The sequence below is a fragment of the Bactrocera oleae genome, chromosome 4 (assembly GCF_042242935.1).
Source record: "Bactrocera oleae isolate idBacOlea1 chromosome 4, idBacOlea1, whole genome shotgun sequence".
NCBI classification, from domain to species: Eukaryota; Metazoa; Arthropoda; class Insecta; order Diptera; family Tephritidae; genus Bactrocera; species Bactrocera oleae.
The window spans coordinates 61,156,403-61,169,729 of NC_091538.1; the positions used below are offsets into that span (position 1 = coordinate 61,156,403).

The 13,327-nt window shown below is 33.7% G+C and overlaps 1 protein-coding gene across 1 annotated transcript in view; it reads left to right on the top strand.

The window, feature by feature from the left end:
* Positions 1–13,327, top strand: part of LOC106622514 (syndecan) — a 391,261-nt gene that overhangs the window by 311,532 nt on the left and 66,402 nt on the right. The gene's annotated exons all lie outside the window — the stretch shown is intronic.

Sequence of the window (13,327 nt, forward strand, 5' to 3'; positions counted from 1 at the left end):
TCGATCTGACGTTTTGCACACGACCTCTTCTACCCAAGAAGCCGCTCTATTGTCGGAACCACCGATATTGTTCAACTATAGTATATATTGTCAGTGAAACTGATCGATTCAAATCAAGTTCTTCCATGGAAAATGTTTTTATTTAACAAGATTTGCCATCTCTGAACATATTGCTTAGATCGCACCACTCCAGCATATAGCTGCCATACAACAGACTGATCACAATCAAAATAAAGATATTTTTATAGCTTTTTACGCTGTAATAAATGCACCTATGAAGGGTATTCTAACCAACAACAAACGATTATTCTTGGCAAATTTATTTCTGCCACAACTTTCTAATTATTACCTTATGTCAATCTCAATTTTTTCCTATATTCTCATTACCAATTATTCCCACTGTTTTCTGTGAATATTTGTTCCCTGTAACGAAGTCGCTTTTTATTGCTGCTATTCATCTCCATGCTATTCATCTCACTTTCTTTCGTACTTAAAGTTGTTCATTTCAAAGATTTATGCTGGTGCAAGGAAATGTGTCCACCTTGGCGTATGAGTAACCTCTGAATGTAGATTTGAAGGTACTAGAGCTGTTGAGCACTATAATTAATGCAACAGTTTTGAGTTAAGGATGTAATAAATTTCTATAAAAGTGTGGTTACATACTAGTGTGGATTTCCATAATTTTTAAATTTTCACTCTGAAGAATTTTTATTTTATTTTCTTGCAGATTTTGAAATTATTATAAAGTGTTAATTATTGATATGGTATTTTTAGCATCTTCAACTTCTTCAAAAGTGCTTAAACTTAAAATAGCTTTGGAACATAATCGTTAGAAAAAAATAATTTTTTTTCTTTAAGCCTTTAAGTCTTTCCCCTTGCAGGTTATTCACCTAGCGCATATAGTCACCCACTCACGAGCTTTCATGTCATACAGGCTAGTTTTATATTTTTTCGAACAGATCTTTCTTTCTTATTTAACTTACCACTTTTTTCCAGTTTACGCTTCTAAGTCCCTGATGTTTCACTGCTATTAATTTTATTTCATTTTTACGTACACAATCAAAACATAAGGCAAAAGCACACAACTATTTTGCCGCCTGTCGAGTGCCAATTTCTTGCTACATTACTGTGTATATTGTGTTTAATGCGCATGTAATGCTAATCCTTAGTCTCTAGCTGCTGCCTTGATGTGCCAGCCGACGACAACCGACATATATTTTCATTTAAGTGAAGCAACGCAAATGCAAAATGAGTCTCGGGTAAAGCTTACAACGAAAATAGAACATAAAAAATATTAGGAGGATACATTTATGTATGTATATATATATATCTATATATGTGGGTGTGTATATACCTATGTGTAAATATATGAGTGTATAGCTACAAATATACCATAATATATACATATTATTATACAATAGCAACACAGAATTCACTGCGTTCCCTGGTAAATACAAAAACAAAATGCACAACAACTATAAAATAGCAAAACAACACAAAACAAGTTACAACAAAAGCTCGGCGGAGCAAAGCACTTAACGTGTTTACCAATTTAAGGAGATAAACAAATGGCAAGCACACACCACCATTCAATATGTGCTTGCATAATGAGGAAAAGAAGACAATTCCTAAACATTTTGGCTTCCCTACACTTCCGCACGCTCCCACTATCTGCCACCGTCCGCCCGCACGCTCCGCTTTCGCTTAAATTCGTACACTTTATGCCTCGTTGTTGTTCGGCGCTTGGTAGAGCACCGCTATTTGTTGCTGTCGAGTCTTTAATTTATGACAATAAATTCGCTTAACTTTACGACAAATTGAAATTGCAAAAAGTCTTGGTGCTGGTGCTGGTGTGGAGGCTGCCAGGAACTTTGCAGGACACGCTCAGTAGCGCACATAAAATCGGTAATATACATATGTGTGTCTGTGTGTGCGTTGTCTTCCATTGTCTCGCTTTGATAGGGACTCGTCTGCAAGAAAGCGTGTCATGCTTGTTGGCCTGGCACGTTGAGGGGTAGCTATGTGAATCACCGTTACATAATATGGCCGAATTCAAGTCACTGTCAAAATTTCTATAAGCACACTAAGCTATAGGGTGGTTTGGGAACAGAAATCAATCAAAATTGAAAAAGGTAGATTTCTGTCTATATAGCTGAAAGATGAAAGTATATAACTTAAAAAACATAAAAAAAAGTGTTTTGAAACACCCTGTATATTTAAAAAAATATATTTTGAAGTATTTGCACCCTGTACTTTTACCTTTATTCTCTATAACCACTCTAAAAATATAATATCACAATGCTCTCTACTTGCACACACACAAATATAGTATGGCGACTCTTTGGCAGCTTATGAGCAGTCGTAAATTTATTAGCTGCACATAAATGTCGCGCGTTTTAATGACAGCCGTAAAATTAATCATACATCCGTTTGTGTATATAATTCTATTAATTTGTGTAATGTTTTTGTTTGTACGCATGCATGTATGTGTGTATGCGTGTATGCATGTGGCATTTAGCTGTTGAAAATTAATGGACGTGTTCGTCATTTGGCGAAATGACTAGCGCCTGTTGGCTTAATTACTTATACATACAAGTAGATATATACTTGTATAGAGCTCTTAATATGTAGACTAATAGAATAAAAATAAGCAAACAGACACATGTAAGCACTTATTGACGTTTGCTGATACAAATATTTAGATATTTGTGTATAACGTACGAAGAATTTCCACTTTTGACATGTTTACCAGATAGTGATAAGATTGAGCGCAGCTGTCACTCATACGCCATGTCATCCGCTGTTCAATGAAGGAGATTAAATACTTATATAATGGAAGCATATGTGTGAATAAAAATTAATTAAATACATATAAAATTTTTGGGCAAAATAAATATTAAATTACTAATATTTATAATTAAAATTAAAATTTTTTTAAATTTTACAGTTAAAACTAAAACAAATATATTAAAGTCATATTGTGTAAAGCAGTTAGGTATTTCCTCAGATATTTTCAGTAATAAATCAAAAAAATGGGTTTTAATATAAAACATTAAATAAAGTTAATCACTAAAACTCATATTAGAGCACTTTTTAGACCACAAACTTCCAAATTCCCAAAATTTATATTTCAAAAACAACAATAAGATGTTTGCTACAAATCGATAAATCGAAATATTTTTGTTTATCTGGAATAACCACAAAAACTCAAGATTTTGTTTAAACGTTACAAAATAAGGATATGCGATATGACTTTAAAATTTAAACTTGCCATCCTTTCTTACCGATATTTGAAACTTTTTTGAAACTTCTTTGCAAATATTTCTAATTTTTTTTTAAATTAATTATTCCAATTGAAAACTTAGAAAAAATGCATACTTATCGTAATGGTTGACTGCCAGGTATATTAGTTATCAACTAAATATATCTAAATAAATCGGTTTTTCAGTTTTAATACTGATATATGTTTGTAGCAAGCTTTCACTCTCTTTATTCGAACTTATTACATTAATTACTTGGTTTAAATATTTTTTATAGCAAAAAACGTGCACACGTATATCGATATAAAACAATTTAAAGCATATGTTATCGATAAATCTATATGTTATTATTTCTTTATAATAACCAAAAACTTACATTCGAGCTTTCGATTAAATATTTCAAAGTAAAGATATATAATATGACTTTAAAACCAAAATTTTTCATCAAATATTTTTGCAAATATTTTCTCTTTTTCTCAAAAATTATTATTTCAGCAATAAACTTTGTTTAAAATACATATTATTTGTAATGCTTGTGTCACTATTTTCTTTTATATGTTATCGATATTTGAGTACAATGATATACCAAGCCTTCTATCTTTTCAACGAACTTATTACATTGATTACTATGTTCTTCCCAAAATTAAGTAATTAAGTGTTTGAACTAAATTTATGAGCGATATTAATCGATATTTCGATTACCTCGATTTTTATGTTAGAAACATTTATTATATATTTCCATGATTCTAACATTTTATACCGAAACGTTTGATCTCCAAACTCTCCGTTATTTATCGACATATCGGTTATCTCGATTTTATTCTTTGATTTAATATATAAGGTTTCTTATATTTTATAATGCCAAAACGTTTGATCTCTAAACGATCTGAACGATATTCATCGATATATCGATTATTTCAAATCTATTGCTGGAATAAATATTTTATATATTTTCCTCATCCCAATATTATAGGCGGAGAATAAACATTTTATATCTATTTCTGAACCCAATATTTTCTGTGGCAACGTTTAATCTCCAAACTTTATCCAATATGTTTACGAATTAAAACCACGAACAAGATCGTGGAACCAAATTTTTTAGCTGTTTAGAATAAATAATAGTAAGAATTCTTAAATTATTTTAATTAATATTAATTGCATTTTCAGCAGACTCATTATTTTGGACAACTATTCTGAGCAAAAGTGTATTCTCATCGATCTATATACAGTAAATGTTATTTAATTAAGTATATAAAGATATTTTTTTACTAGTACGTCATTCAATTTAGCGACTAAGCCTTAACCCTTAACACTGAGCACAATTCTTATCCCATCCGCACAATTTTAATGAATTTATATGCGACCAAATGAAGCACTTCAAATGCCATAAGGGTTATATGCAAATCACCAGTTATATCCTCGCTAACAAAATCCATGCAACAAGATGCTAAACAAATTGCTGTCAGTATTTGTGTATCCACTTGACGCCATTATACTTGCGCTCTGTATATTTCGGTGTCTTCTTCCATTACATCCACTACGCTACCCCTTTTTTCTCACTTCACCACGCAACTGTTGTGCTCCATAGCCCTAAGCACTTAAGAGGCAGCGACAAAATCTCGTTAGGCAAAGTGTATATCAATATGCAAACTGGATTACTGCGTAACTACATTGTGAAGACCGGGCGAATGAAATGCGAAACAAGAGCATGAATACAAGAAAAAGAGAAAAGAAGAAAAAAAAACTAACAACAAAGAAATTGTTTTACAAAACGAAGCCTATAATTTATTTACGAAACAATTTCATGAGACTAAGATTACGTATACGCCCCGTGGGACTGATGGGTGCGCCGCTTGCTTGCAGCATCAGTAGATAGTTAATGGAAGTGATTGCTAAGCAGATGGTCAGACCAAAAGGCAAAAGCAAAAGCAAAATCAAAAACAAAAACACAAACAAAAAAAATTCAACCGAACACAGCTTGACCAGCAACGAAAGGTACAAAGCAAGCGAATGCGGCAGTTGCTGAACTCTTGCTAAATTTACTCACTTGGGCATTGCAGCGCACTCACTGCAAGTTGGCTCAATTTGGTTACTACTTTATTACCGTAAAATCATCCTCAATAGCTATTCGCCAACCACTGTTGCGTTGAACCCTTTTTGGTTGATGGCTCGGTAGCGCCTGCATTTGCGTGTTCAATTCACTCAACTCCACGCCACCCAACTGAACTTTGCACTTCGTGCTGTCCAATTTATGTACTTCGTTACTACTTTTCTCCTGTGCAAGTCAACCGACATTCTTGCCATATTTCCTGCATATTTATACCTTTGATGTCTTAAAATGAAAATGATTTTTTCTTTACGTATTTTATATTCTCAGCTTTTAAACTACATATTTCAACCTTTTGAGGGTGAAACGTTTTCTTGTTACTTTTTTGAACTTCTTCACTTCAAAGAGCACACGTTTCTTAAAGAATTTGTCTAGCGTTTGCTTTAATAAATATGCGAAGCTGTGTCCATTCATCATCATTAATTTTCATATTTATTTTTTATATGGGGTGAGCGTATATCCCTTTCAACACGACTCTCTTCATTTGAATAGGCATCAGTATTGAATTCTTCAACGTTCTTTTTAATTTTTTGTAACTATTAATTAAGTAATTATATAACTTTTTTTATTATAAAATAATATTTTTATTGCAAAAGTCTGAAAAACAAATCCAAATTCATAACCGTTATTTTTTTTTCAATTTAAATTACTCATTGTTTAAAACTATTTTTTTTTTATAATATATTTTAATAATATATTTGGTTATACCCAATTATTTTTTTTTTAATTTTAAAAATAATTTTTTTATATATTAATAAATTTTTTTTTTTCGTTTAGTAATAGTTTTATTAAATTTAATTATTACTAAATTTTTTTTGTTATTAAATTTTAAAATTATTTTTAATTTAAATAATATTTTACACAAATCCCACAATCCTTATTAATATTTGTTCTCTTAAATCGAATTAATTTTTGTAAAAATTTTTTTTATTATAAAAATATTTTTTTAATCTCAAAAGTTTTTAATTTAATATTTTATTATTATTTTTTTATAATATAACAAATATTTTTTAACGCGAATTAATTTTTTTTAAAAATTCTGTTTCAATTTTAATAATATTTTTTTAATTTTTTTTTTGATGATAATTTCCTATTAACTTTAAGTAATAATCTCATTAATTTTAATTTTTATTTCATTATTATATTTTTTAATTGTAAAAATTTTTTTTATTTAACAAAAAACTTAAAAAAAGATTCGCAATTCATATTTTTTCTTTTAATTTAATATAATTTGATTTTTATTTAAATTTTCAATAGTTTAATTTTTATCTAAAAATATGTTAATAGTATTACAAGTAGAAAAAACTTAGTAATATGTTTTTTATTTTCATACTTTTTTTTTTTTAGTTTTATTTTAGTAAGAGTTTTTTAAATATTTTCTTTTTATCATGTAATTATTTTGATATTTATTTTTTTAGTATTATAAAACTATTTCTGTTAAAAAAAAATTAAACAAATCTCAGTGTAGTATTGTTGTGTTTTTTTTTAATTGGAATTAAATTTTTTTTATTTCAAAAAAAAATATTGCATTAAAAGGTGTTTTTTTACAAAACTTGAAGTGTTCCTTCATCAATTCCACCACAAGCGTTTGCTTATTTGGCCCACTCGTACAGCACTCACAGCATAATCTCTCCACAGGGTCTGAAATTCTAAGTGGTTACACGAGTTTCCCATAGCTCATTTAATCAATCACACGACCACAGATAAATTGCGACCGCCTTTAATACTATACCAATATAAATACGTGTGTGTGTGTACGCCTCTATGAATATTTAACGGCAATAGTCATACCGACGCAATCCGTCGGTCCTCGCCATGATCAGCATCATATGCTAAATTATTTAAATTACAACTTGCGACAAGCTGCATCCGCGTCATCATACGCCTCAGCGCGCCAACCACACTGGCAGACAACCGCAACGGCCCACATTGGCAGCGTTCATTGCTCCTGCCATTAGTTAAACTCCAGCGTTGTTGTTGGTGTTGTTATTGCTGGTGGTGGCAATCAGTGCACGAACACTCGCACAGCTTCAATACACGGCGCTGCTTTTTCTCGGCCGTGCGTCTCCAGCTTCAACCAGTGACTTCTTTCGGTTACACAGTTTCAGTTACGCTCGGCTGCCGCTTCACAAACGATAACTGCGGCATCGTGCGGCAATTGAGTGACTGCCGCTTGCCTGCTGGTTAAGCGCCTATTCTTTTAATATTATATTTTGTTCGTGTTTTAATATTTTTGCCTTGTTTCTGTTCCGGAATTCAAGCGAGAATTTTACTCCAGTGGATAACAATTATCAGAAAGTTAAAAATTAGTTCTCGTATTATTGTTGCCATGTTTCTTGTTTTGTGTTTTAATAGTTTTGCCCACAGCTGCTTTGACTACTACAGCTGTGGGATTGTAGCTGTAGCTGTTGCTATTACTATGCTTGCAATTCCCTTTGTCCACTGAGAGGTTAACTACCGGCGTTTGTATGGGCCAAAAGGAAGTTGTGTAATAATTATGTGGCTATTAGGAATGGAAATTAATTGGTTTTGGGTTTTATTGTAGATTTAAAAAAATGTGTTTAATTGTTCACTGTTTATATTTATCCATATTTTAGGCCTAAATATTATATATGTACATACAAATATTTATACAAAAATAAAACATATTTGAATCGATTTTCACTTATGACACCAACTAATAAACTTTTTTTTTCTTCTCATTTCAGGTAAGCAACTTCATATTAATTAATATAACATAAAAGTCGTTTGTTCGATTCGTCAAACTTTAGAGAGTATGGAATTGAATAAACCACTAGCTATCAAGTTAATCAAATATGGAGACAGTAAAAAGCATTTACACTACCTCAATGTGGCAACCATAGATTCACTTGAATTGAGTTTCGCTAAAAGAATGACAGTTTGTATTAACACTTTAATAACAGCATAGGTTGACTTATCACAATATTCAATTGTAGCTGTAATTATACACTTTTCTCCAAGGAAAAGCTAATTATCAATTAAATACTGGGGCAAGGTAACCACATTTAAGGGAAACAGTTCAAAAACGAAAAAGTTGATATACGTCTCTAAAGCTTCTAATGTGCGCTTCACATTTTTTCGAGTTCGAATCTTATTGTTATTTTTTGTAACCGCCATTTTCAAAATGAAACAAAGCTGCCATTTTGAAAACAAGCAAATTTTATTGTTATTGTAATTCTTTAATAATAAAACGGAGGAAGGTAAAATAACGGCAACTACGAGCATGGCAAAAAATATCGTTCCCAAAACTTTCGCAAACTTTTGTGTTTTTAAAGAAAAAATTAAACGCATATAATTTAATGTTATGGCCAAGAATTTACCTTTATTATAAAGACTATGTTAGCTATCATGTTCTAAAATTGATTTCTAAATTCAAATAAATTCCAGCCGATAAGCCCGATTTTCGACCACTTTTTGTAGCAATTGATTTTTCTATTCGGATTATGTGCGTAGAAAAGCGATTTCATATAACTCCAAATAAAAAATAATCCAAAGTCGGACGATAGAAGAAATATAGAAATTGAACGAATTTGGAGGCCATGCTATAGGTCCATGACGCGAGATAATGCGCTCACTAAATGTTTCCTTCAATAAATCGATTACTTCGTTGGCTGTTTGGCATATGGCGTCGTCTTGTTGGAACCAAAGGTCACCCACTTGAACATTAATTTTTGAATAAATATGAACCAATGATTCCCTCTGACCATAGATCACACTAAACAGTGACTTTTTGAGAATGTTAGGGCATCTCAACAATGGCTTGTTCATAATCGCTTGGTGGTCATTCGATTTCAATTCTTGCACTTGCTGCATTTTATAAGCCCGCAAACCAGGATGCACAGCTCCAGTGGATTGCGAGCGATGGCGGATGGACTGGTTCTGGATACTCTGCTCTACAGCAGCAATAGTGTTTTCGGCACGCTCTGTACAGCGTGTGCATTATCCACTTGAGTAAACGTGGTGCAAAACCGATCAATGGTTGCTCGAATTACCGACTCTGCTGTGCGATGATGTCGATCGAATATTGGACGTAGCGTGCTAAGCTTCGCGCGAGCCGAATCCATATTTTGGTAATACGTTATTACGCAGTAAGTCTATTCATGATGAAACGGTAAAGCAAACTGAGTATAAATCAAATAACAGCTGTCAAAAAGACCAACACCGAAAAAAGTATTAATAGAAAACCAAATTCGTCTAAGAAAACACCTGTTAAAACCTGTCGAAATTTAAAGTAAAAATACATTTTTTGAATTTCATACAAGTAAGCTGGTTTTGTTGCAGATACTGTGGAATTTAGCTCTTTGAAAGTTAAAAGTACCAACTATAAAAATATGAAGAACTTTCTAGAATCATTAAATTCATCTAAAGTAATAATTCAAGATTTTTGAGTACGAAACGTAAGCTAAATCGGAGACTACGTTACCGCAAAATCTTAACAGTGAACTCTAAACAAAGACCAAACCGACAATTTGAAGTTACGGGATGTATACCTTAGTTAAAACAGCTTGGTATGAAGACGTCTATACGTCTTCTTAGTTTTTCAGTTAATGAATTGTTTTTATGACAAATTTTCCAGTCGAAAAATAAGATACTCGAAATAAACAGAATGATCTTTCGAAGCAAAAGCTGCATCTCTACAACCACAATGAATACACATGCAAATTTTAGTTGATTTAAATAACCGTTATTATGCTTAAATCATTCAATCTTACGCTACTTCAACAAAACGTCATAAAATTGCCAACTTGAAAATTCACACAATCCGCCTTAACAACGCTCTGACCACAAACCGCTATTTAATTTGCACATTCAAATGCATTTTATATGCGCCACAGTGCTGCTGTATGCCACACGCTGTAATATGCAGGAAGTTTTGTTAATATGTATAAATATTTATGATACACAACAACGCACAGCACAACATTACATAACATAGGAGTGCCGTGTGAGCAAAGTCTACGTTATCTATCTACTGCGACAGTCTGCAGGACTCTATGTATGTTTTAGCTTACGTTTGCTTTGAGTGTGTGCTTGTGCTTGCATGTGTGTATGTGTATAGGAGGCTTACGATCTAACGCTGCAGCATTGCCACATGTCAGCCCAGTGCTTAGATGCTATGAATGGCGTGAGCTGCGCTTGGCAATGCGGCAAGCCGAAAATTGTTTGATGTTGTTGTTGTCCTTGCTAGTTGCTCTGTCCATTGTTGCTGTTGTCTTTGCTCGTTCTACTGTTGTTGTTGTTTCGGTAATTGCTGTTGCTCAAAGATAACCAAAATGCAAATAAACTTGAGCTTCATTTTTTAATTACTGCGGCGAAGGATTTCAGGTTAAAGTGAGGGGGAGAGAAAAGGTGGCGAAAAGTGCAAATGCAAGAAAGCGGCAGAGCGACAAGGTACTCATATTTCTTTGTGTGTAAGGATCAGCGCACCAGTATATTTTTATATAAGTGTATGTGTGCTATATATATATGTGTGTGTGTTTATTTGTCAAACTAAGCTTTGCCGAAGTCGCTGAGCTATACTATCCGTCTGCCAGTTGAAAGTGGCTTGTTAATTAGCTTTCCTATTACCTTAATGGCGTACCTGTGCTGACGACTGGAAGTTGACAGAGCTATGTAACACCGATGTATCGCAATACGCCTTATCGAAGAGCTTCCTACGCCACAAGCACTTTGCTCGGCTTTAATTAAATTTTATTTATTAATTTGCTCTAATGAATGCTCGAAATTCGAATATCCTGCACACGAACAGACGTGGTTGATCAACTGCACTAAATTATATCATTAATAATACATAGTTGAAAACAGGTGAAGCGGCATTAAAAATATACGGCACCGGAAGTTTTGCAGATGTATGTGGGGTAGTAGGCGTCACCGTTGTGCCAGATATGCTTATCATTTAGCAAATTAGTACAGTTACAGCAGCATTTATCAGCGAAAAAGAAAAATGCTTGGCCTACTTTTAGGCGTCAGTATGTAGCACTGTCTAATTTCACCTTTATACCAACTAAATATGCAATTCTATGCTCTCCACTACACATTGCCTTGAAACAACTTTATTTTGATGCTGCAATGAAAATGTTTTTTTTTTTGCTCCAAACGAAATGTCTAACCGTAACTGCCGCTACAACGACTTGTTCTTGCTATTACCGTTACCATTTCCTTTTCCTATTTCACTTCCTCGGCTGTTATACTGTAATAGGCCCAAACTTTCAAGGCAATTTTGACTTGTCATCTGCCGCTTGCCCTTGCCAACAGCCTGCCTGCTCAAACACGTACCTTTACACAACACGCCTGAATTGTGTTGTGTAGCTACTAAATTCGTTTTTCATGTTCACCTCTGGCAGCAGCAACAGCCAGCAGCTTAGCTACACGTCATCTCAGACATTTTGACGCAGAAACAAACTATTTTATATGCGCATTACTAATTTTATTATCAGCGCTTGGCAACACTTGAGTTGATGGCATGCACAGAACTTTCACTCTCGCTCTTACTCTATTTGCTGCCTTCGCTTTTGCTCTCTTTTACCATTACCCTCACATCTCTTCCAATTTTTATACTCTCGCAACCTGTTGCTACAGAGTATAATAGTTTTGTTCACCTAACGGTTGTTTGTATCACCTAAAACTAATCGAGTTAGATATAGGGTTATATATATATAAATGATCAGGATGAAGAGACGAGTTGAAATCCGGGTGACTGTCTGTCCGTCCGTCCGTCTGTCCGTCTGTCCGTCCGTCCGTGCAAGCTCTAACTTGAGTAAAAATTGAGATATCTTTATGAAACTTGGTAGACATGTTTCATGGTACCGTGAGACGGTTGGTATTGCAGATGGGCGTAATCGGACCACTGCCACGCCCACAAAACGCCATTAATCAAAAACAAATAACTTGCCATAACTAAGCTCCGCAATAAGATACAAGACTGTTATTTGGTACACAGGATCACATTAGGGAGGGGCATCTGCAATTAAAATTTTTTTTAAAAAAGTGGGCGTGGTCCCGCCTCTAATAGGTTTAATGTGCATATCTCCTAAACCGCTAATGCTATAATAACAAAATTCACTGGAAGCAAATATTTTTAGCACTTCTATTGACGGTGTGAAAATAGTTGAAATCGGGTGGCAACTCCGCCCACTCCCCATATAACGGTACTGTTAAAAACTACTAAAAGCGCGATAAATCCAGCACTAAACACGCCAGAGACATTAAATTGGGATGGTATAAATTGGCTTTATAGGAACCGCGTTCAAAATTAGACAGTGGGCGTGGCACAGCCCACTTTTAGGTGAAAACCCATATCTTGAGATCTGCTTAACCGATTTCAACCAAATTCGGTGCATAACGTTCTTTTCATGTTTCTATGTCACAGTGCAAAAATGGGCGAAATCGGACTACAACCACGCCTACTTTCCATATAACACCATTTTCAATTCCATCTGATTATTTCACTTTCCACTATGCAAATCAGGCAACAATGACTGTATCGGGATAAAACTTTGCGTGAATAATGCGATTAAAGTATGCCACCTTGTGGCCAAAAATTGTCTAAATCGAACCAAAACTGTTTAAGCCCCTAAGTACTAAATATGTGGACCCCAGTGCCTATAGTTGACCTTCTACCGAAAAAATTTCACCCAATCCACAAAGAAATCTCAAACGAGTATACTATTTGACTTTGCGAGAGTATAAAATGTTCGGTTACATCCGAACTTAGCCCTTCCTTACTTGTTTTTCTTGTATTCACCCCAACTCAGCTTGCTGTTGGTTTATGCCGTGCAACATCCGCTTTGAAGGTTTAAAGTAGCAATTTTACTAGGAATATCTTGCCTGGATACTCAGGTAGGCTTACTTTGTTGGAATGCTTAGGTGTTATGTCTTTTGCTTTGACATTTCCGTAATCCTTACGTAGGCAACATGAAAAACATACAAATTAAAAGGT